The 25,847-nt window shown below is 41.1% G+C and overlaps 1 long non-coding RNA gene across 1 annotated transcript; it reads left to right on the top strand.

The window, feature by feature from the left end:
• Window positions 1–17,270: 17,270 nt before the first annotated feature.
• On the top strand, window positions 17,271–18,756 carry LOC111948447. Its single transcript, XR_002874458.1, has 2 exons — window positions 17,271–17,681; window positions 18,040–18,756. It is a non-coding gene; the product is annotated as an uncharacterized LOC111948447 (long non-coding RNA).
• Window positions 18,757–25,847: the final 7,091 nt, after the last annotated feature.

Genomic DNA, 25,847 nt, shown 5'->3' with positions numbered 1-25,847 from the left:
CATGGCAGTTAGCAGTCTATGAAAGTTGATTTTTGGATTTCCTTATCTCACAGAAGACTTCCACTGAAATGGCAAACACATGAAAACACCAAAGCAGCTTCCCTAAAAACCTCCTGAAATAAACACACACACTCTCATAAGCATGCCTGTTCCCATTCAGGGAACTTTGTACTGTTTGAATCAAAGAGGACAGTATGCTGCCTGCAAAATAAGCAAGTCCATGATCCCCATAATAGCATATGAATCCTTTCTGAAAATGCATGAATCACAGCATACTTGTGCATGTTTCTCTTTAGCTACAGCAGTCAGTTTAGCTTCTACAAAAGTGGCCCATTTTGTCAATGAAACTACACAGCTGTTATTTACATTTTCTGAGGGCCATTCTTCCAGGAATGACTACAACTTTTTTTTTACAAATTCACTTATATTCTACATATTCTACGTAGCATATTTCTGTTTTTAATATATCAGAAATATTTCTGTTCTTAATAAAACAGAAATATGCAATACTGCAGTCATGATTTTGCTATAAATATCCACTTTATAAAAAGAAGCTCATAAAGCAGCTGAATTACAGTCTCACACAACGAATTAGGTTTAGCAGCTTTTAAATCTTGCAGAAGCTCCCTAATAAACCTTTTTATTTGCAGCAGTAAATATTTTATTTGAGTTTGTGCAGAAGACCATCATGTGCACTGTTTGTTTAGACTTCATTGTGATTTAATCATAGATCTGTAGCAAAAAAGCATAAAAATAAATTTTTATGTTTTGTCCCAGCTGTTCCACAGCAACCACACAGCCAATCATAACATGGTTGTCGTAGTGCTGATGACTGGAGCTCCCTTAGCTTCAAGATCAACTGAGAGGTGACCATGTGAGCAGACTGAGAGAAGCACAGCCTGTGAAAACGAGCTCAGATGTTATGAGAGCGCCACCTACTGATCCCAACAATGTGCAGCATCACTCTATTGTTTTTATCAGGAATGCCCTTTCTGTGAAAAAAGGGAAAAGAAAAAAAAAACAGGGCAGTTCGGGTTGGTTTTGCTGCATGTGTTTATAATACTTCCATTCTGGTTGTTTAGCCCTGAAAAGCCCACTACATCAAAGAATTTGTTAAAAATGTGTTGTTATTTTTTTGGGAATTAAGATGTTTCTATAAACCCATTGGTGAAATCCACAGAGAAAATGTAGTATTTTTAAATGATTTAAATATTTTTAAGGTGATTTTGTAAGTTTTTGCTCTTAAAATTGTTAGCTTAAGATGCAAAAATATTGACATGAGCGTTCAGGGAAAAAGCACCTTATTTACTGTCTCAAATTTAACACACATTTTGAACATAGCATAAATGTATTACAAAGAATTAATTATCAACATATTTAGCATTTTTTCAATACGTAAGTATTACTTAAAGAAAGAAAAAAAAGAATCATTCTCACCATCATGCTTTTAAAATTACCTAAACTTTTCTCACCAAAAGTAATTTTAATGATTTCATGAAAGCAGCCATTTTGAATTGAGCAGGAAATGCCCTTCTACTGCCCCTGGTGGAAAGATGATGAACTGCAGGGCAGAAAACATTGACCAAGCCATTTCCAATGTGTCTATTAGGAAAGTTTGGATAACGCAATGAGAAGGGGTCTCAGAAATGTGTGTATTAGATATGATACTAATGGTTATAGAGTTAATGGTGTTCCAAGTAAATCTACTTTGTCATTTAAGAGAAAAGACTGAACTGAATGCATCAAAAGGGCCATCATCACTGCATCGAATGCACCAAAAGATACATTTTAGCTCAGATTTTAACATAACTAAAAGTAGTTTGCAAAATAGTAATTACATTTTTTTTCTGTTTTGGTTTTAAAATGTACTCTGTTCAAGTCATTTCAATCTTTCATTTTATAGCCAACAAAGATCATCTTCTTTCCAACGCACATATTCAAAAATAGATCCAACATTTCCATGTGACAAGTGCACAATATACTAATTACAGATGTTTGTATTGTCTGTGCATAATTGTGTTTTGGCTCTTTGTTTTCAGAGGCAAAGAGAGCTGGTTGCTTAGCAACCCAGCATCACCTAAAAGTTACCAAGTACAACAACACGAGACATATAAAAACATTTAAAATGAAAATGTTTTAATATTTCTCATAAATTCATGTTCTGAGCCATATTTGCCAGACAGTAGCAGGATAGGCTCCAGCAACCATGTGTCCCCCAAACAGGACCAAATAAATGTATAAAATGGATGGATGAATGATGTTCATGTTTTATTATGAAAATATCCCATTCATCACATATGTATGTTATAAGTTTAAATTAAATTATCATAGTTTTCTGTGTAAAGCCGTTTGAGGACAAAGCAATCAAACGGGCTTATAGCTCTGGATGTTTAGCTTCATGATTTAATAGCTGTCACAGGAATCTAAAAGGTTGGAACAGCTCTAGTCATTGCGACTTGATTTGCTTTCATATTTGCTCCATACTTTCCTCAGAGATTACATTTCCATCAGGGAGACGTGTGTCACAGTTTTCCCACGTTCCCTTGCTCTTCCTTATTAAGATTAAAAGCACAGCAGCAGCTCAAATCAGTTAATTTACACTCACTTTGCATGAAGCACCTCATGTTTTCAAAGGAGTCAGACCCACTCCATCGCTCACTCCCCAATCAAAAAAAAGAAAAGAAAGAAAACATTATCATGAAACAATGCCTTTCTTGATTAACAGATATCAAGCTGGATTTATCAGATGATCTTAAGATAATATAAGGCAGAACCTCAATATGTGAATTCAGATGATCCCATCTCATGATTTCTGTTTTAAGCAAAAGAAGACGAGAAAAGATAGAACCTTATTTATCCCACAGTAAGGACGTTTTTGTCTTTACAGCATCAAAAACTGTTCACACTTTCAATATACAGGGTTGTTGCTAAAATGGTTGTATGAAAATTTAGTAAAAATATAGGGAGGAATAAACCTGTTTTGAGTCCTTATAATAGACAATTTGAAATATTGAATGGTTGTAAAAAAAAAATCAAAACCAATATTGCACCAGAACGAATGCTGAATCACTGCTACACTATGTACTACACAATGTACATCACTGTGGGAAAGAGTGAACCCCCCTTCCTACCATGTGGGTTTGACACTGTTCAGAGCCTTTACATGGTGAGGGGACGGACGGGATTCTCAATAATTCAATTCAATTCAATTTTATTTGTATAGCCCAAAATCACAACAACAGTCGTCTCGATGGGCTTCGAAGTAAAACATGAACTCAAAAGGATCATGAATACAAAGAGTTCAATAGAAACATACTAAAATGAACTAACAAACTGACTAAGATATACTGGCATCCCTGCCCTTAGACCCCCTTCGCAGTAAGGAAAAACTCCCCCAAAAAAATGAAGAAACCTCAGGGGTGCCCACATGAAGGAGGGATCCTCCCCCAGGACGGACAGGCGATTTACCAGAACTCTTAGAGAAGAATGAACTTATCTAAATCTACAACTACATATATAAAGTCCAGCAGACGAGCTTTATCCAGCCGTGGTTGGGGGGACAGTCGGGGGCGCGAGTCGAGCCTGAGACAGGAACCACAGCCAGGTGTAGGAGCAGGAGCAGAGACGAGGTACACGGTCAGGTACAGAGCAGAGACGAAGGGTAGAAGTAGAAGAGAAAAGAGGACAGAACCCCGGAGCACCATAGTTACCCCAGCTTCAACTTCTAGCAGCTTTTTAAAAGAAATAGTTATTAAGTTTAATTTAAACAAATTAAAATTAAGTTAAATAATCTCTGAATACTAACTAGTCTGACAATAAGCCTGTCCAAAGAGGAATGTTTTCAGTCTAACTTTGAATGTAGAAACTGAGTCGGCCTCTCTTACATGAGCTGGGAGTTTATTCCATAAAACAGGGGCTTGGTGGCTAAACGCTCTACCTCCAACCGTACTTTTACTGATTCTAGGAACCACAAGCAGTCCTGCATTTTGCGAGCGAAGTGTTCTCATTGGATGGTAAGGGACTATGAGGTCCTTAATATAGGACGGGGCCATTCCATGTAAGGCCTTATAGGTTAACAGGAGGATCTTGAACTTAATTCTAGAATCAACTGGGAGCCAATGGAGCGAAACTAACAGAGGAGTGATGTGATCTCTTCTGCTGGTTCCAGCTAACAATCTAGCTGCTGCGTTCTGAACAAGCCGGAGACTTCTTAAGGAACTCTTAGGACACGCTGCTAACAAAGAGTTACAGTAATCCAGCCTCGACGTAACAAATGCATGGATGAGTTTTTCAGCATCATTCTTAGAAAGTATATTTCTGATCTTAGCAATATTCCGCAGGTGAAAAAAGGCAGTTCTACACGCCTGAGATATGTGAGCCTTAAATGATAAATCCTGGTCAAACAAAACCCCAAGGTTTCTAACTGTGGAATTGGGGGCTATACTTATACCATCCAGGGAGACTATCTGAGCAGACAGAGCATCTCTGAGGTTTTTAGGACCTAGTATAATGACCTCAGTTTTTTCTGGGTTCAAGAGGAGGTAATTAATTGTCATCTAGGTCTTGATGTCTCTGATGCAGGCGTTCAGTTTCTCTATCTGGTCATTCTGGTCAGGCTTCATGGATAAATACAACTGCGTATCGTCGGCATAACAATGAAAATTAATGCTGTGTTTCCTGATTATGTTTCCTAGGGGTAGCATACAAAAAGGAAGACAGTTTTACCAGCTTCCTTCTGCCTGCTACCTCCTCGATAGTGTTCAGGATGCTGCCAAGGGCAGAGCCACACAAACACATCAATCACACAACAGTGTGAGGACTGCCGAGGCCACCATAGTATCATTGAATGTGTGTAGAATCTTGCACATAGCGAAAGACCGCAGTCTCTTGAGCAGATTGAGGCAATTTCCTGTACACAGGATCTGTATTGTCCAAGTTTCTCTTTCAGATCAATATCAATGCATCTATAGGTGTCCACGACCTCACTGACTGAGCCCTAGATGCCCACCTACATGTGTGTCGCAGAGCATTATCGGAGGTAAAGCAGCAGCTTATTTGTTGTACTGTTCAGAAATAAGTGATCTTCATCACACCAGGTCACAACGTCAACGATGTTCCGCCAGTTTTCCAAGTGACTCACCTGATACACATCTAACAGTGGCAGAGTCAGTGTTGACAGAAGTGGGAGTTGTGCCTGAGGTTAAATGTGTGCAACATGAACACTAAAGGGGAAAGCACTGTCCTTTGAGGTGCTTCCGACTGCCACACCAAAAAACACACAAGCTGTCTCTCAAATCATGGCCTGTCAGTGAGAAAGTCAATGGCCCAGGAAAGCTATTGTTTGTCCACGCCCGCCACCTCCAGTTTCTCCTTCAGGAGTGATGGCTGAATATTAATGAAAGCTCTGTAGAAATTTAGAAACATGACCCTCACAGCTCCCTTAGAGGCCTCTACATGAGACATGGTGTGATGCAGGAGGTAGACCCCGGTGCCAGGTCTTTGAGTAAACTGCAGCAGATCTAGTTCTGAGATCACCAGTGCGGAAGTTGCTGAGGACCTTGTCTTGTAAGGTTTACAGAAGAGATTTCTCGCTGCTCATATGAGTAGCTTGTTCAGTTCTTGTTGCTGGTGGGGAAAGCTGCTCATGTCAAGAAATGGTGGTGAGGACCATTGACTGTATGAAAGAACTTGACTGAGTCACCCTTCCCTCCTTGCATTGAAAAAAGCAAAATACCCATTATTCCCCAAGAAGCCAAAATCCCATAGAGTAACTTTTTTTGTTAATCCTTTTTTTTTCATGACAGTTTTGCTGTAGTGCAAGTTATTCAATTTATAAACTGACCAACTAGAAGCCTTGATAAAAGCATGTGGGGTCACATTAAACGCTCATAGCATTTGATTGACAGTTTCTACCGAGCCCCCTTTCACTGAAAGGGGTGTGGTCTTCTGACATGCTCACTCCTGACTAGAGAGAGTGGTTGCCATAGAAATGTTGACTCGTTTTGACGCTTGCTGGTTCCAACATGGCGACACCCGTAATCGTGAAAAAATTGCGACTGAATTGACTTCCTCTCGTTGGGACATGAAGGAAGTCATTTTCTAGGGGTGACGTCACACTCACTCAGTCCAGTTTTCTGATACAGTCAATGGCGAGGACCTAAATGTAGGAGACCAAGGTGGGTGGTGCAATAAATAAACTTAACCGCGAACAAATTCAGATTTGAGAGAGAAACAAAAAAGTGTGGCAAAGCAGATGACCTAACAACAAAGAATTGGAAAAAACAAAACTAAAATGCATTGAATATAATCAACTACACATGTCATGGTGCCTCTGGTAGTCTCTCCTCCCCCTCCTCTCTCTTCTCTACCTTCTTGATTGGACCCAGCTGTGGACACTCACCTCATCTTCCACCTGCCTTCATATGGAGATCCAGTCCCAGCATTCATCACCAGTTCGTTGCCCCTTATGGTCCTAACCTGGTCACTAAAGTTATGTTTGCTATGCTCACGAACTCTTGCTACTTTTTGTAACCCCGCTCCTCTGCCTCATCTACAGGACCAATTACCACGAGCTGTCCTCCTGGGTCCTTCCTTGTAAGAGCAGTCCTATTCTCACCTGCAATCCAAGCCTCAAGCCACGCCACAACTCCAGCCAAGTCAAGAGCCCCTCGCCACGCCAAGATCTCAAGCCACGCCACAACTCCATGCCAGTACTCCCGGTTGCCTCACCTCATCTCGTCATCTGACAAACACCAGTTTACTCACCCTCGGATCCATGTCCAGGATAATAAATCCTTTTGATTTCCATCCACCTCTCCTGTGTTTCTTCCCGGGTTCCAGCATCTGGGTCTGTCTCGCCAAGCAGAACATGAAGACACAAAGACAACTGTACTGTTGATAATTAGAAACTTCAACCTGATTTAACTAACAGGAGGAAAATCACAAAACCTGCAAACAGAACATGACATGAACCAAGAAAACAACTGAAGAACCCAATAGGGCCCCATCATCACAGCTAGTTCACATCTGTCAGATGTTTACAGCCTGAAGAAAGAGTTACATTGATTAGAGTAGGAGGGCAGGAAAAAAGGTGTGCCAAAAATAAAGAAATGTAGATAAAACATAGTTCTTCTTCCAATCAAAAATATTTTTGTACATAAAGTGTCTATCTGAAAATATATAAAACTTGAATCCTGCAAGCAGGAGAAAAAGTTAAGAAAAATACAAAAAAAAACATCAATCAACAGAAATTCAGTGGAGAATACATGATCTGATTGTAGCAGATCTGATCTGAAAGCTGCAGGGTGAAGGACATCTAGATGAGACATCCACTGCAGCAGGAACACAAAGGCAGTACCAGTGCAAACAGTTCATTATCTGAAATGGACAGCCTGCCCCTGATAAGTGTTCACTATCATTACATCACTGATCTCCCAGGGGATTCAGGTTACCTGAAGGATCTAACATTCCTTTGGGTTTTACTTGTACTGATTTAGGGGTGGCTTTGTTAATCATGTAATCTATACGTTTCTGCACCTCTTTTTGAAACTATAGAAGTTCTACTGAGCCAGCACAGAACTTCAATAGTTCAATAGTTTGTTTTGTCAGAGATCTGCTTTGGTTACAACATTTCCTAAAAAACTAAGCATAAACTCTTGAAGAATTTAACTTTACAGAAAAGTTCCACAAACAAAATTCTACCAGCACAGCAGTTGGCCTCTTTTCATTTTCAGGGAAGTTTTATAACTGTCTTGAAACTTTTAATCTTTTGCTGCTTGGCCTGTGATAAATAATGCAATATCTAGTTTGCCTAATCAGCTCCCAATATGGGAACCTCTCCGGTGCTTAATTAGCTGTAGCATTTTAATATGGAGCCCTCCACACAACGCACCTTTAGTCACACACGCACAAAAGGTGGAGGAAGGCAAGTCAAAGCAACGTGAATGTGGAAAAACACTGACATCTTCACAGTGATGCCGCAGCAAATAAGTTTGTCAAGTAACTACTTTCTGTTCTGGAACTGCTGTTTATGTATATTTATACCTTGGTCTGGGTGAATAGTTGATACTGATTGGCTGCAGGGTGGGGATTAAATGTGAAATACCACAGTGATGATGCACACCTAAAAAAGAAGTTCCGGTCATATAGCCCAAATGTTCTATATCACTGCGCTGGCCTTAACACCATCTGGTAACCGGAGCAATAGAAACCCAGAACATTAGAATACTATCCTAATATTAGTAATATTGTGTTCTGAGTAAATAATAATAATCGACTACATTTATCTGCGCTTTTCCAGACGCTCAAAGTGCTTACAAAGTGTCCATTATTCATTCACTCCTCATTCATACTTGGTGATGACAGAGGCATAGCTGCCAGTTTACCCCTCTGACCGGAGGATGAGGTGTCTTGCCCAACGACACAACAACAGTTGACTGGGGGGAGCTGTTCTAAATACCTGTGACCATATTGATGTTGATATTCATTTTTTCTGTATTTAATTTTTTTTTTTCAGTCATCAGTCCAGTCCAGTCATCGAACCCTTCGATCACTGGACGACCTGCCCAACCGCCTGAGCCCGAGTCATGTTCTGAGTGTGAACCATACTCTGACTTGCGTTGGATGGTTCAGGTTTCCATGTCGTCGGTTAATTTCTGATCATGCTTTGCCAACACTTTGTTGGGCATTATCCCTTCCATATACCATGGTAGTGCAGGGCTGCATGCGGCTGCACTACCATTATGAAAACTGCTCTGCCATTCACAGTCAGAGTATTGATGACATCAGAGGTTTTGAAGATCCTCCTAATGCAAGTGTTCAAGATCAAAGCAAGGTCAAATCAAGCAGTTTTCCGAAAGGAAAAGGCAGAAGAGTCCTACTCAGAAATGCAGAGAATGAGTATTTTAATATTGAAGTGTGTTTGAAAAACATATAAAACATTTTATTAAAAAAATCTACTTAGAATAGATGAGATCAATGAACAAATACACGCTGCCCCATGATTGGCTGATTATTTGGATTTTATTTTTACTTTTAACTAGTGCCAGACTAACTGGTGTCTGTATTTCTTGTCTTTGTCAGCTGAGGATGATTATTGCTTTGGCCAGTTGCACACAGGAGAGTAATTAGAAGGTAAAGCACACATTACCTCACGTAATGTCACATTACCTCCAATGTAATGTAATTGATGATGATGGGTTCCAAGAATGATTTAAAAGAAATAAAAAACTGTCTGTGTCTTGATCAGAGGTTAAAAAGCTTTCATACAAGTCTGACAATCCATTTCTCATCAGGTAATTTTTGGCATAAATGGGGGAAAGCAGCACAAGTATCCACTGATTTGATTTCAGAGGGTGTGGAAGTGGGAATTCAGGTTTCAGCGTGGACTGACGATATGATGTTTGGGCTGCCCTCATGTTTCTAATAGGTGATGAGTGGCTTACAGTGAACTTTGATGCCGGTAATTTATCACATGATAGATGATGGTTATTGTTTTAAGAAACCTATGGGGGTTTTAGAAGGCAGTCATAAATCTTGGCCCAGGGGTGACATCTCAAACATATTTGCAAGTCTCATTTCAGCGCATCAAAGTAGCCGTAAAATGGTGATGGAACAGCCCATTCAGCGGATCACTGGAGGAGGGATAGCGTTCTCAGCCCAGTGTCTGGAATCTAATTTCAGCCCTGGCTTGGACCCTGAAGTGGAGTAACTATGCTGAGTCATCACTCAAAAGGAAAGTACTGTTAGCTCTGCGTGATACACCCTTCCTTTTTCACGTACAGAAGCATGAAATTCAGACAGTTGTTGCCTTCATTTAAATGCTCTTTTTTTTCCATTTTATTGTTTGCCTTGATGTGCTGTTTGCAGACTAAGTGTGAGTAAATTGGCAACTGGATACACAGCGGAGCTGGTTAGGTTGATGTTTCCAGAATGATTGTGCATTCCGTAGTACAAGCACCAAATTTGGCACATCATTAGAAAAGCACATCAGCTACGAGAAAAATCCTAAATGGTGGCCATTGGTAAAGATGTGTGCCATACACACAATTGTAACAAAAGTGTGCGTGTTTGTCCCAGTCTCAACAATTTGGGCTGCAGATATATTTTACAATTTATTGTTTTTCTTGTGGCAAAGACATTTTTCAGAAAGAGGGGATCCTAAGGTACATCCACATGCACTAACAAAAAAAAGTCTGCAAGGTGTCTGCTAAGTCTTGGAAAAACAACCATGCAGCCACACCACAGTAAAGCTTGTGCAGACATAAAAAACACACATGCTGTGCAGGAACTGCTTTGCAACACAAAGGCTTTAGTGGCCTTCCACAATTAAGATACATTACAAATGCACAAAACGAACAACAGGAATCTCTTCACTAAAATACTGGATACTGTGCTCCCATTTATATTAAAAAAATGTAAATACAAACGGAAATGTTAAATTGATCTTATTGGTACAAAGTAGGAAAAACTATTTAAGCCTTACCAGTTGTGACAAACAGGTTTAGTTCTGAAGATCTTAAAGGTTTGCTTCACATCAAGCTGATTAGAAAGGCTGGATCGGTAATCAGGTGCAAATTGGAAATCTTTGAAGCTGTGATGGAGAGGAGGACTTTGAATAAACTGGTATCCATCATTGATAATCCTGAGCATCCTCTCCATCCTGTACTTGATGGTCAGTGGAGCGCCTTTTCCAAGAGGCTAAGGCAGCTACACTGTCACACCAACCGCCACAGGAGACCATTCCTACCTCACTCTATTGGACTTTATAACTCATTTTTGCCATGGATAAACTCATTTGATGTATGTTTTTCTAAAAGCTGTATCTGACTGATTGCTTCCCTGATTGTCATTCATTGTTTGTTTGTTATTGAGCCTGTACACGGTCACTGCACCAACCCAATTTCCCAAGCTGGGATCAATTAAGTATCTATCGCATCTTATAAATGACTGAAAAATGCTGTTGGTATTTTAGATTGCGCCAAGTCGATTGTAGATTGTAGAATGACGCCTGGTCTCTACCAACTGTAAAGTTTTCGAGGGTGTACCTTGTTGTTTTAGAGCAGGGGTTCTCAAAGTTTTCGTAAAGGATGGCCAAATTAGGAACTGCACATTAGAGTGGGGGCCAATTTCGGTGAAAAAAAATGGATAAACAGAAAAAGTTGTTTTTAATAACTTTATTGACCAAGTGTCATTTGTACAGTTAACCAGGCCCTCTAGATGTTTTCCCAGTTGCTGTCGTAGGTTGCTCCCCAGATCTTCCACTCGTCTAGTAATTGTGTCATTTGACAGACTTTTATCTTTTGCTCAGAACGAACAATGTCAGTTACTTTCACACATTCTTTTTTACAAACTCTCCGTCACTTAAGGGCTTGCTTTGCCGGGCCATTTCCAAAACCACAACGTAGCTACTAGCCTCTGTCACAGCTTCCCTGGATTTAGCCATTTTTGTAAACATCTGCAGTGCAGCATAGCCTCGTAGTTGTTGGAGCTTATTGTTGCACTCCTCACCGGTAAATTTGTTATAGTTTTTATGATTTGTAACATAGTGATAATTTATATTGAATTCTTTGAACACTGCATTTACCTGCTTGCAAATAAGGCACATGACTTTATCCAGCCCTTGAGGTACGACATAGTAAGCATTTATGCACTTAGCTTGAAAGCGCCTTTTCTCCTCGCCAACGCGTTTTTTCCTCAAAGTAACCTGCTCTGGTTCTCTCTCCTAATTGAGTTCTGATTCAATTTCTACTGCCGTCGTCACGGTCCTTCCTTTCGCAGAGGCAGTGACATAGAAATTGTTGTCTGCCCTCTTGTGGTGGAATTAATACACTGTACCGTTGACCCCCCGGGTGTAATTACCTTTTTTTTCTTCATCCTAACAGAACATCCAATTAAAAAACATCTAAAACAGGGGTTCTCAAAGTGTAGCTACCACAACGTAGCTACTAGCTTCTGTCACAGCTGTCACAGCTGTACCGTTGACCCCCCGGGTGTAATTACCTTTTTTTCCTACAGATGTCGCCAGAAACCATAAAACAATATTTTCCCAAGCAATCTACAGCTGGTTTAATAACATCAATTAGGATTTATTGAGGCCACCAAAAATCTTCCCGCGGGCCGCCATTGGCCCCCGGGCCGCACTTTGAGAACCCCTGTTTTAGATGTTTTTTAATTGGATGTTCTGTTAGGATGAAGAACCCACCAAAGTCCTCTTGCAACCAAGTATAAAAGAAAATGAACACTAGCAAAAGAAAAAATAAGCGGTTTTCTTTTAAGCTGTTTTCTTGTTGGGACAGTGAGAGTTGACAAAATTCAATTTCTTGGTTCAGAGTAGATTATGTGAAACCTTAATTGTCCTTGTGGCAAGGTGGAAAATTAGAACTCCAGGAAACACATGAAAAAAGAAAAACAACAGTCTTGATAACTGTGAAAATGGAAAAATGTTTCACATATCCCTGGAACTGTGCTCAACGATAAATCACAGACTAGCAGCCATTCTGTTTGTTTTTTCTCATGTTTTCGCTGTGATTATTCCTCATCCTGGCTCCACAGTTCAGTGTTGCAGGACCTGGGGGGTATTCCAGGAAGCATGTTTAAACTAGCCTGACTTTGAGCCTGAACTCTGGCTGAAATCCGCCTGAACTTGCTTACTCTGGGTATGTCGGTTCCAAAAGAGCGAATATGAGTTGGCGTAATTACGCTCGACATGGTAACCCTGGGTTAACGCACGGTACATAAAGACATTCTCAATAGATCGCCGATTTCTGGAGTCACCGTGGAAAAAAGAAAGCGCGACACTTGAGACGGAAGTGAGACGGAGTCTGAGATTTTAATGACGGCGGTTAAAAATTATAAGTCCATGAAAAAAGTAACACGGCTAAAAAATAATTTAAATAATTTAGTTAAATTTATTCAAACTCAATAATTGTTTATACAACTCAAATTTACGTATTTATCTAACTAAATGTTACATTACTCCATTAATCTTTTTTCCATCTTAATTACTTATATTTCTTGAACTTCCATATGTCTAAGTTTGAGCCGGCAGATATGCTCATTTTTACAACAATAAAAAGAACCGAAAAAAATGCACCGAGTGCAAAAACTCACTAAAGAATTTTCCATCACTGTCATAACAGCACTAAGCGGTAGGGGTGCTTTATAAACTCATCATCCTATCCTTTACTCTCACTCATGGTGCAGAGACGTAAGCATAGTAGGACAAAATAGCTCGGCCAAACACGGTGAAACACAGTAAAACAGCTATACAAATAAACACATTTTGTAAAAAACCCACACTTAAACCCAAATCCGTCCAGACAGGCAAAGGGAATGATATCCCAGAATCCCTTGCGGTGCCGATCTAACAGCAGCATCAAAGTTACGCCTACTTAATTGAATTAATTTGAACGAAAGGAAAATAACTGTCTGAAAACTACGTGTAATTTTTAACAAAAAAATTTCTAACAAAAAAAATGATTTATCTTAACTGAAGCAAATAATTACGTTAGATCAAAGTAAAAAAGTTTATCTTTCCAACATCCATATGTGGTCTTATCACCCTCTCATGGTGGAAAAAGTATTATCTGAGCTTTTTCATCCACTAAATCATCTTCAAATGGACACGCCATGCTGCTTCACCTCTCTGTAAACAAACTAACCTTCAACTAAACCTGCTCCAGACCAGGTTATGTTCAGAGCATGAGTTGCCATGGTAACTTGACCTACCCTGAAACATACCTCCATTTCTGGAACCGAAAGCTGAGGTTTTCAACTTCTTTAGCCTCAAACTTATCGTGGGAGCTAGCATAACCTGCTTTCTGGAATACCCCCCAGGGACAGTTCTTTCCCGTCTCTAGGAGGAGCAGTCTGCCACGGACAACAGTGAGGACGCTTGCTTGTATCATTCAATGCAAAACATGATTTTTGAAACTGTTATTTTCCCCTCTGCTACTGTCACTGGAAAGTATCTGGCTGCCTCCTTGTTCTTTAAATATTTATGCTAAAAAAAACAGCTTCGGGGAAAAACACATTTCAAGCTATCAACCACAGTTTACGAGAAAAGAAAGAAATTCAGAATTGGGTACATTTCATTTTCACATTTTTGGCTGAGCGTGAATTGAGAAGAAAATCAAATGAGTCACATATTTCACCATAATATATTTTGATTGCACAAGCCATATGCTGAAAAGATTCAAACAAAACATAAAAACCTCATTTTCACATATCTTTTTATTTTATTTAGAAAACTACTGTTTGCTATATAGCATTTTTTTTAAATCAAATCACCCTTTAAAACGAAAAGTTTAACAACTGAAGGTTTTTTTTCTTCCAATATATTCAAAACGTTGTTTTAATTCAGCATATTGAAAACAAAAGGTTAAACTCTATTATCAATGTAAGTGCCAAATAGATGTAGCTAAAGGGTGATAACATTACTGTAGGAAAACAGATAAATCTGTTTTAAAATTTAATTGAAAACTTATAATAGCAAATGTTTGTATCTGTCCTGTCTCCCTTTTGTGTCTCTTTGTTTGCACAGGAGCTTGGTCTCCCTCTGTGTTTCTAATCAGGGGGCCTGTTTCATAAAGGAGGTTAAGTGTAAACTCTGAGTGCGTTAACCCTGAAATCAGGGAAACCCTGGGTTTTCCGTTTCAGAATGGGAGGTTTGTTAAACCAGAGTAGACAGAGTAAGTCAAACCCGTTTCTGAAAGAGAGGTAACTTATACTCAGAGTCAGTGTCAATGATTACTTACGCTGTGAACCTAACCTGGTCGGGAGCAGGTTTTATCCTCTAAACTCAAGGTTTCTGCCGGTCCCCTCCCCTTTTTAAAGACGAAGCGGTATTTTTCGCTTTAACCTTCATTGCCCACATTTCCGTCACACAGAGACAAGTGACAAGAATGGCTTGTCCTTTTTTGGAGGACCCAATAGACGAGGAGGCTGCATTAATTCGTAGAGAATTACATTTACGTCGTGCAAGGATTTTGAGACCTAGACTCGATTTTTGTCATTTCCCCATACGTTTTTGTTTGAGCGTTACTGTTTTTCGTTGCAGTCAATTACATATATATAATGAAAACAACATTAGATATGTATTGCTATGTAGATGTTTCATATGTCAAATATTGTCAACAAAGCCTACATCCATGACATGCTCTAATTTGACCTGATTGAATTATGTTTTTATACTTCATTTTAGCTGCTGCCATGTTCTTTTAATTCCTGCAGGATTACATCTACATGAAAATGAAATCAGGGACATTGAATTAGATTAATGTAACAATTACTTTTTGGAAACACAATTTTCTAGCACTGCTTACTTTCTTAATCCCATATAAACCTATACCACTTGATCAATACAAGGGTAGACAAAAGTTCACTTTTAAAAATACAATTGCATGTATTAATATTAAACTGACCAACGTTTGCAAGAGGGGAAGGTTAACAAAAAAGTCCTCTAAACATTACAGACGTTAAATGCATTTTTCCCCCAGATTGGTTCTGTACACTATGCAGCATTTCATGTAATTACACCAGGAATAACACTTCAAAAGTACACCTAAATATCGCCATTTTTTATTTCACACATTACGCTATTTAAAAAGTTATTACAGTCAATATTTTATAACAATGATTTAAATGCAAACTTGCGCATTAACTTGAGCAGCTATGTTTTCCCACGCTAACTGTCTCTGTTTTGCAGATGCAGCGGTGTTGCTTTTCTTCTGGAATATGTGCTCATATTCACTGTAACTCTGCAGCAGCACGTCAAGTTCAGCTGGCGAAAAATACGCAGACCTCTTTTTTTCACGGTTGCCATGGTGACTCGTGATATCTGCGCTCCATTGATAATGTACAGTGGCCCAGAAGGGTCACAACACAAAACATTAACTTAACACACAACACATTAACTCACAACACAACACATTAACTCACAACACAACACATTAACTCACAACACAACACATTAACTCACAACACAATAACTCACAACAACACTCACAATACTTTAACTCACAATGGAAGTGCTATTATTCTGAAATGTCCACTGGGCTGAGCGGCTAACTACTCAACAGAAGGTAATGTCACAGTGAGCTGTGGAGGGAGCATGTTATTGCTACAAGAGAAGCTAGCAGCAGTGTTGCCACAAACTTTCTCTTTATTAGGATTCTCCTTACACACACAATATGAACGCACACTCCTCCCTCTCTGTTGCTGCACGCCGTTCCTCTCCTTTCTTCCGCTCCCTCCCCTCACACATGCACGTGCGGTCCCCAACACCCGCGCGCGCGCACGCACACACACACACAATGAATGAAAGAAGGCCGGTCCGCTGAAGAAATATTCAATACTGTCCTCCTTTTATTAGATCAGGAGAAAGAAGAATACACAGCTTTCGTTGAGCTTTTCCCCCTACTGGACTGATTTAGCACCCGATCCGATGATTTTTCAAAATAAAAGATAGTTCAGACTAATAATAAAAGGATTGATAAACACAGACACCGATCCATGTAGCGATCAGACCATAACTTTAGCTGGTATCTCCTCCTACACGCAGCCGCAGTGTCAGGCTTTAAAGAACACAATTTCTAAGAGGCGACGCGTTGCACCCCCCTAACAACAGGTTAGATGACAGAGCCCGTAGAGCGTCTCTGCCTGGTGCGTTCACTGAGCTTCAGTACATAGAAGTTCACAGCCACACGGCCTAACGTAGTCCGCTATTATATATTCATGAGGGGGGAAAAAACGCCGAACCGATCCTAAAACCGCCCAAATTATGAAAACCCGGCCAAAGCCATTTTTACCCGCAAATTTAGAACCAAAACCGCCCAATCTGGCAACACTGCTGCCATCTTCTCTTGTAGAAAATTCATGCTCCCTCCACAGCTCACTGTGATGTTACTTTCTGTTAGGTAGTTAGCCGCTCAGCCCAGTGGACATTTCAGAATAAAAGCACTTCAATTGCTGCTTTACTTCCGTTGTGAGTTAAAGTGTTGTGAGGTAAGTTAATGTGTTGTGTTGTGAGTTAATGTGTTGTGTTGTGAGTTAATGTGTTGTGTTGTGAGTTAATGTGTTGTGAGTTAATGTGTTGTGTTGTGAGTTAATGTATTGTGTTGTAATTTATTGTGTTGTGTTGTGAGTTAATGTGTTGTGAGTTAATGTGTTGTGTTGTGAGTTAATGTGTTGTGTTGTGAGTTAATGTGTTGTGTTGTAATTTATTGTGTTGTGTTGTGAGTTAATGTGTTGTGAGTTAATGTGTTTGTAACCCCCGTTACAAATACACTCAGTAATAATAGAGCATTTTACAATGATATAAAAAGGTCAATAAATATTAATAAACAACATGATAAAAACAGCTAAAAGTTGTGAGGATAAAAATATAAATAGTATTAACATTAATAATTTATAGGTTTTATTACTATTTTTGTTTAAAAAGAGAAATTGTTTTTGTTGTCGATAAAGTTTAAAGTTTTTCAAGAGCCCTCCCCAACCTGTGCGTTGCGTAGCGGAGAGATAGGCCTGTTTAGGGCAGAGACAGCAAGCACGCGCAGCAGAGTAGCCATTAGCTGAAAAACTACGGTGAAAAACTAAAATAACGGTGCAAACCTGTTGTCTAGCCAGACCGGAAGAGGGGTGTGAGCCAAATAAGATTTTATGCCATTACCAGACGAGTTTTGGTGAGTTTTGTTTTGTATTTTGCCTACTTTTGTGGCGTGGGTTTTGCCGTGATGAGGCGAGCCCAGTTGAGACCAATTTAAGTTGTGAAAAGATGACAAAACAGTACTTTTGAGTTATTTATAATTTTCTTTGACACTTCGAAACATGAATGTATTTTATTTGATGTATTTTGGGTATATTTTGTGTGAAAAGAAGCTAATTTTGCAAGTAGAGTTGGATGTATGAAAAAGAAAAAAGAGCAGCCGCCATTTTAAGTTTCTAAAGAGTCACGTAGCCTTCTAGTGCGGCTCCGCTTTCATTTTGGAGTGGTTTTATTTTGCATATGGACTAAAATTATTTTTATGGCCTGTCCTGCAGGCCAGGTTTTTGAGTCCCCCCGAGAGTAATTGGGAGACGGTTCCGGACCGGATCGTTCTGGACTTCTCCTGATCCATGGATGGCGAGCCTACCCAAGGAGCACGATAATCCGGACTGCCTGTAGAGCATCACGTGGTCCTTTACTTTTCCTTACTACTACAAAATCTCTGCCAAGGTCGCGGTAGGAGATTGAACACTAACTGTGGATCCAATATACTTTAAAGGAGCACTACCAAAACTGGATACGTCTGCTAACAAACTTTAAAGGATTTTGCTAAGCAATTGGACATTTAGAAAAACAGTTCTTTGTTTGCTTTGCATATTGAATTGTCTTTTGTTTGATATCTGATATTTTGTAACTTTAAAGGATACTTTTGGTGTAAATTTAAAGTGACAAAACTGATTTACAAAAAAGTGAAAAGGGTAAATATAGTGAACTCAAAAGAAAGCTTAAACTAAATTTAAGTTAAATAAATTTAGTTCTGTAACTAAAATCCCTTTAAACCAAATGACCGGTCATCTTTAATTAAAATAGATTGAAACTGAAATTAACTTGAACAAAACCTTTTATTTGAACTTTAACAGAAAAAGTAAAGGAAAAAACAACATAAAGGGTGTTGAAAAGGTGTCTTAACATTACTTAAGAACCAAATTTGTATGTTTATTGTTGTTTGTCAATTGTTCAGTAAACTGCCGGCTTTTTCCATTCTACCTTTTTATTGACTCTTGGCTCTTTTATTCAATACACACCACTCCGTGCGAACCTATATTTGGTCCAGTAGCCTGACTACCTCTGCCTAATAGCATAGGTGCTACAAATTCTTGGCGAGCCAGCCAGGAGTGGTTCGTAAATAATTTTCAGAGCTCAAATTTGACTAAGAACTGAACAAAAAATGGAAGCCGTGCAACGAAGTAATGTTAAGATACCGAACTCACTTCTTATTACTGGTTTAACTGACACTGAATCTGATGAAGAGCTTTTTGACTTCCTCAAACAATATGGGTCCATTCAGACAATGGTACCTGTAGATCCCCCGTGTCCAGAAAAGGGCAAGCAGTCCTTTCTTGAGTACGCGTCCAGTGCACCAGTCCAGGCATTATCTAGCTTACTGCCATACAGATTCTCACCCAAGAACAAACCTGACATACTTTACCTTGTCGAAGCATTAAGCTCAGTTTACAGCCCCGTAGTTAGCAAGACAGCTACTCAGACTTACCTGACTGAACTGAGAGACATTGCAAGACTGACAGGTAAAGACTTTGCAGACTTACTGAGAGACGAACTTTCCTCTATAAGCCAAGTAGTTAACCCTGACGAAAATGACTCAGGTGACCGCCAGGACTCACCCCAAGTCCCTGACACGAATGCTCCTCTCAGTCCTCTGCAAGAGAACCCACCAACTCTTGAACCAGTCCACCCACTGATCCAAGCTCCAGTTGAGAATCCCCCACGAGTGCAGGTCAGTGTTAAGACACCCACTCTCAAACCTTCTGAAGTAAACCCACCAGAGCTTCAGAAAGTAATAGTGGAACATGTGCTGAGAACTGAAGACTTCAATGCTCAGATGAACACTCCTTTCAGATTGAGACCCTTTTCAGGGCGCTGTCCCCACCCAAACAACGAAGTCGACTATGAGAGCTGGCGCTCGAGTGTGGAACTCCTTTTAAAAGACCCCAGACAGCCTGATTCATGCAAATCCAGGAGGCTCTTGGAAAGTCTCTCTTCACCTGCTGTTGATCTGGTAAAGCACATACCTACAGAGTCACCTCCTTCCACCTACTTGAAAATACTCGACTCTGCCTTCGGTACGGTTGAAGATGGAGACGACCTCTTTGCCAAATACTTGAACACTGTGCAGAATAATGGTGAGGCACCATCGTCTTACCTCCAGCGTCTTCAAGTCATGCTGAACACCACGTTCATAAGAGGTGGTGTTCCTGCTGGTGAACTAGACAAGCAGCTGTTAAAGCAGTTCATAAGAGGCTGTTGGGACAATGAGCTAATAGCAGAGCTCCAACTCGAACAGAAAAGGCAAATTCCACCTAACTTTTCCGAACTCCTTCTCATGCTCCGGACTGCTGAGAAAAGGCGCACAGCGAAAATGTCGCGCATGAAACAGCACTTGAATACAACAAAACCAAAAGTGTTTTCCAACTACCAAGGCGCTCAGTCCCAAAGTCCAGAGCGAGATACATCAAAAACTGTTGACCCCCTTTCTGAAATACAAGACCTCAAGAAGCAGATCGCCAATCTGCAGTCCCATCTTGCATCTCTAAAGAACAAAAAAGACTCAAACAGTAAAGTCAAGTCAAAATCCACAAACTCGACCAAGACAAAAGTCCCCCCTGAAAGTTTCAAAACTCCAAAGCCACAGCCTTCAGAACAAAAATCAGAACCTCATCCAAGAAATCGTCCAAAGCCCTGGTACTGCTTCAGATGTGGGGAGGACGGGCACATCAAGCCCCAGTGTGAAAATGAGCCAAACTCTCCCCTAGTTGCTGAAAAAAGGAAACTCTTAAGAGACAAGCAGATGGCATGGGACAAAGTGAATGGACAAGAACCTACTTTTTTAAACTAAAGAGGGCTCCAGTTGTGGGACAAATTGGAGCTGAGCCAAAGACAAAGAGTCCCAAGGAAAAGAAACGCGTCTTGAACTTCCACACACAAGCTGAAATGTCACTTTCTCTTCCAAAAGGTCTTGTTGGAGCGAAGTGCACTGCCCAAGTAGCCATTGACGATCATGTGTGCAGCTGTCTATTAGACACGGGCTCGCAAGTAACGACGATCTCCCAATCCTTCTACGAAGAAAAACTGTCTCACTTACCTGTCCACAGCTTAAACGACCTGCTGGAGGTGGAAGGAGCGAACGGCCAGAATGTCCCCTACCTTGGCTTTATCGAAACTGCCATCACGTTCCCCAAGAGTTCATTGGGTGCGGACATTGAAGTGCCAACACTAGCCCTGATCGTTCCCAACTTAAGCTCCAACTCACCTTCGCTGCTGATAGGTACTAACACCTTGGATATCTTGTATGAGCAGTACGGATTGGTTGTAGATTCCAAAGAAAAACATTCAGTTCCATATGGGTACAAAGTCGTTCTCAAAACACTTGCAGCCAGAAAAAAACACTCCGTTAATTCAGGCTTGGGTGAAGTCAGACTCCACAGTACTGATTGTGAAACTATTGGAGCTGGACAAACAAAAGTTTTGGAAGGATCGATAACTCGCAGAGTACCAGAAACTGGAAAATGGGTGACTGTTGAGGCGCCAACAACCACCTCTTTACCTGGTGGCCTTTTTGTCGAAGATGGGTTAGCAACCCTCCCATCCAAGTTCCCTCGCTGCATACCAGTCATCCTCAAGAACGAATCTGATCATGCCATCACACTCACCCCAAAGACAATCATTGCAGAGATTCATGCTATCCAAAGTGTCCAGCCTGCAAACAATAAAACAGTGAATCCAAAATCTGAGAACAAGTCAAATCTCCAGTTTGATTTTGGTGATTCCCCCATCTCTAGTGAGTGGAAACAAAGAATAACAGACAAGTTAAACTCAATGCCAGAGGTATTTGCCCAACACGAGCTTGACTTTGGTCGTACTGGAAAAATCAAGCACCACATCACTCTCAGCGACCCTACACCTTTCAAACACAGGGCCAGGCCGATACATCCGCAAGACTTGGAGGCAGTACGCAACCACTTGCAACAGCTCCTCGATGCCGGAGTCATTCGCGAGTCTGAATCTCCCTTTTCGTCCCCGATTGTAGTCGTTCGCAAGAAAAATGGAGATGTCAGATTATGCATTGACTACAGAAAGTTAAATCTGCAGACTGTAAAAGACTCGTACGCCTTACCCAATCTCGAGGAGTCTTTCTCGGCTTTAAGTGGATCACACTGGTTTTCGGTCTTAGACCTAAAATCAGGCTTCTATCAGATAGAAATGGAGGAGGCCGATAAACAGAAAACTGCCTTCGTCTGCCCCCTCGGTTTCTTTGAGTTTAATAGGATGCCTCAAGGAATCACAAATGCCCCCAGCACGTTCCAGAGGCTCATGGAGCGTTGCGTGGGAGAGCTCAACCTGAAACAAGCCCTTGTGTTCCTTGACGACCTAATAGTGTTCTCTTCAACCTTGGAGGAACACGAAGAACGCCTCTTGCAAGTCCTGGGTCGTTTGAAAGAGTATGGTCTAAAACTGTCGCCACAAAAGTGCAGGTTTTTCCAGAGCTCCGTAAAGTACCTTGGCCACATCATCTCAGAAAAAGGAATCGAGACTGATCCTGAGAAAATCTCGTCACTCAAAACCTGGCCAAAACCAAACACTTTGAAGGAATTGCGGACATTCTTAGGATTCTGTGGATACTATCGCAGATTCATAAAGGATTATTCAAAGATCATGCGACCTCTCAACCAACTCACAAGCGGATATCCACCTCTGCATAAAAAGACAAGTGCCAAAGCCGGCACAGCCCAATATCATAACCCCAAAGATCCTTTTGGAGCAAGATGGAATGTGGACTGTCAAACAGCATTTGACGAAATCATCGAAAAATTGACAAGTGCCCCAGTGCTCGGGTTTGCCGACCCTACTCTTCCCTTTACCTTGCACACAGACGCAAGCACTTCAGGGTTGGGGGCAGCCCTCTACCAAACACAAGAAGGTCAGAAACGTGTGATCGCCTTCGCAAGCCGCGGGTTGTCAAAGTGTGAAGCTAAGTACCCTGCACACAAGTTAGAATTTCTCGCGCTAAAATGGGCAGTTACCGAAAAATTCCAAGATTACCTTTACGGACGCCCTTTCCTTGTGATCACTGACAGCAACCCCTTAACGTACGTCTTGACCACCCCAAAACTTGACGCTACAAGTTACAGATGGTTAGCTGCGCTGTCCACCTTTGACTTCCAACTGCAATACAGGGCAGGAAAACAAAATCAGGACGCGGACGGACTATCCCGACGCCCACATAGCGCACAACCAGACGACATGCTGTCCAAGAAAGAACTGGAAAGAATCCAACAGTTCACACAAAGGCACCTACCTGACACACCCCATTCAAACCTTGTTGACCAGAGCATAATAAAAGCCATCTGTGAAAAGCACTTTGTCCTCCAGTCCACAGACGAACTAGCAGAGTCCATCACTGACGATCCTTTGGTTCTGTCTTTTGCTCTCACTCCCCAAGCCGTCCCCCAAAGCTATGAAGAGGAGGACCAGCTTGGTGGTTTGCCAGTCATTCCTCACTTTACGACATCAGACTTGAAAGAAAAACAACATGCTGATACAAGCATCAGAGAAATAGTCAACCAGATAACGTTGGGAGAAAAACCCCCACCAACTGCAAAAAATGAGCTTCCTGAACTTGGCTTGTTGCTAAGAGAGTGGAACAAGTTAGTCCTTAAAGACGGAGTCCTCTATCGTACCAGACAAGAAAGTGCACAAACGCAGTATCAACTCGTGCTACCACAAGAGTTGAGACCCCTTGTCCTGAAAAGTTTACACGACGACATGGGACACTTAGGTGTCGAAAGGACATGGGACCTGGTGAGAAAGCGATTCTATTGGCCCAAAATGGCCACAGACATTGAGCTCAAGGTCAAGACTTGCGAACGTTGCACACGTCGCAAAGCCCGACCAGAAAAAGCTGCACCTCTCGTGAACATTGTCGTCACCCGTCCACTAGAGTTGGTGTGCATCGACTTTCTAAGTCTAGAGCCAGATTCGAGCAACACGAAGGATGTGTTAGTGATTACAGACCACTTCACGAAGTATGCGCTCGCCTTGCCAACTCCAAACCAAAAGGCGCGCACAGTTGCTCGATTCCTCTGGGAAAACTTCATCTCTCACTATGGTTTTCCCGAGAGACTTCATAGTGACCAGGGTCCGGACTTCGAGTCTCGCACGATAAAGGAGCTCTGTCAGCTGGCTGGTATTCGAAAAGTACGAACTACTCCTTACCATCCGAGAGGGAACCCTGTTGAACGGTTCAACAGGACCCTCCTCGGCATGCTTGGCACACTGGAGAATCACAAGAAAACACACTGGCGCGAACACGTCCGACCCTTAGTACATGCTTATAATTGTACAAAGAATGAGGTGACGGGGTTTACCCCATATGAACTAATGTTTGGCCGACAGCCCCGGCTACCCGTCGACCTCGCGTTCGGTCTGCCAGTTGACCATCAGCCAAGTTCCCACTCAGAGTACGTTCGCAACCTCAAGTCAAGCCTCGAATCCAGCTACAAAATAGCAACTGAAATGGCAAAGAAATCGGCCAGTCGCAACAAAGCAAGATTTGATAAATGCATTGTTGAGTCCACCTTGAAGGAAGGCGACAGAGTGCTCGTGAGAAACCTTCGTATGCGAGGCAAGCATAAGTTAGCCGACCGCTGGGAACCTGAAGTTTACATCATTGTGAAACAATCAAACAACCTCCCTGTCTATGTTGTTAAACCAGAGACAAGAGACGGTCCTCAAAGAACCCTTCATCGTGACCTGTTATTGCCATGCGGTTTCCTTCCTGCTAGCCCAGAGGAAGCAGAACAAATTGTGAAAGACAAACCAAGGCGACCCAAAACACGCCAACAAACAGAAAGTGTTGAACAAGGGTCCGATTGTGAAGATTCTGATCCTGGCTATTACTACGATTATCATGATCTAGTAGTGGAAACCAAAAGTCCCTACATCCCACCTGACACAGAGAACCCTGAAACCGCTGTAGGGCAAACGCCAGTGGAAACAACCAAAGCTGCTGAAGCTAAAGAGAGTCAACAACTATCAGATGAGACATACTTACCAAGTGAGACAAACCCACCAGAAGAGTCCTTAACCGAACCTGTAGAAAGAAACTTACCTGAAGAGAATCCAATCGAAACTGACGGAGATATCCAAGTCGATACTTACCCTGAAGAAGAAAACCTACCTCAAGTAGATCCTGAAAAGTCCCCTGAAACAGACAGCCAAACCAAAGACATTTCTGACATGCCCATAGAGATTGTCACTGACACAGACCAGTGCCCAGAAGCCACTGACACTAATGACACCATCACTGATCCCCTAAGACGTTCAAACAGACATAGGGAACCTGCTCAGAGACTGACCTATCCTGAACTAGGTAACCCACTCGTCACTGTAGTCCAGTCTCTATTTCAAAGCTTAGCAGTAGCATTCACTGACTCTTTAAATGCTCCCAAGATGTTAAAGATGGAAACTGTGTGAAACATGTACGAGGACGTGCATGAGAAAAGGAGGGGAGGATGTAACCCCCGTTACAAATACACTCAGTAATAATAGAGCATTTTACAATGATATAAAAAGGTCAATAAATATTAATAAACAACATGATAAAAACAGCTAAAAGTTGTGAGGATAAAAATATAAATAGTATTAACATTAATAATTTATAGGTTTTATTACTATTTTTGTTTAAAAAGAGAAATTGTTTTTGTTGTCGATAAAGTTTAAAGTTTTTCAAGAGCCCTCCCCAACCTGTGCGTTGCGTAGCGGAGAGATAGGCCTGTTTAGGGCAGAGACAGCAAGCACGCGCAGCAGAGTAGCCATTAGCTGAAAAACTACGGTGAAAAACTAAAATAACGGTGCAAACCTGTTGTCTAGCCAGACCGGAAGAGGGGTGTGAGCCAAATAAGATTTTATGCCATTACCAGACGAGTTTTGGTGAGTTTTGTTTTGTATTTTGCCTACTTTTGTGGCGTGGGTTTTGCCGTGATGAGGCGAGCCCAGTTGAGACCAATTTAAGTTGTGAAAAGATGACAAAACAGTACTTTTGAGTTATTTATAATTTTCTTTGACA

The sequence above is a fragment of the Oryzias latipes genome, chromosome 13, assembly GCF_002234675.1.
Source record: "Oryzias latipes chromosome 13, ASM223467v1".
Taxonomy (NCBI): domain Eukaryota; kingdom Metazoa; phylum Chordata; class Actinopteri; order Beloniformes; family Adrianichthyidae; genus Oryzias; species Oryzias latipes.
This window is presented reverse-complemented; position numbering and strand designations above follow the sequence as displayed.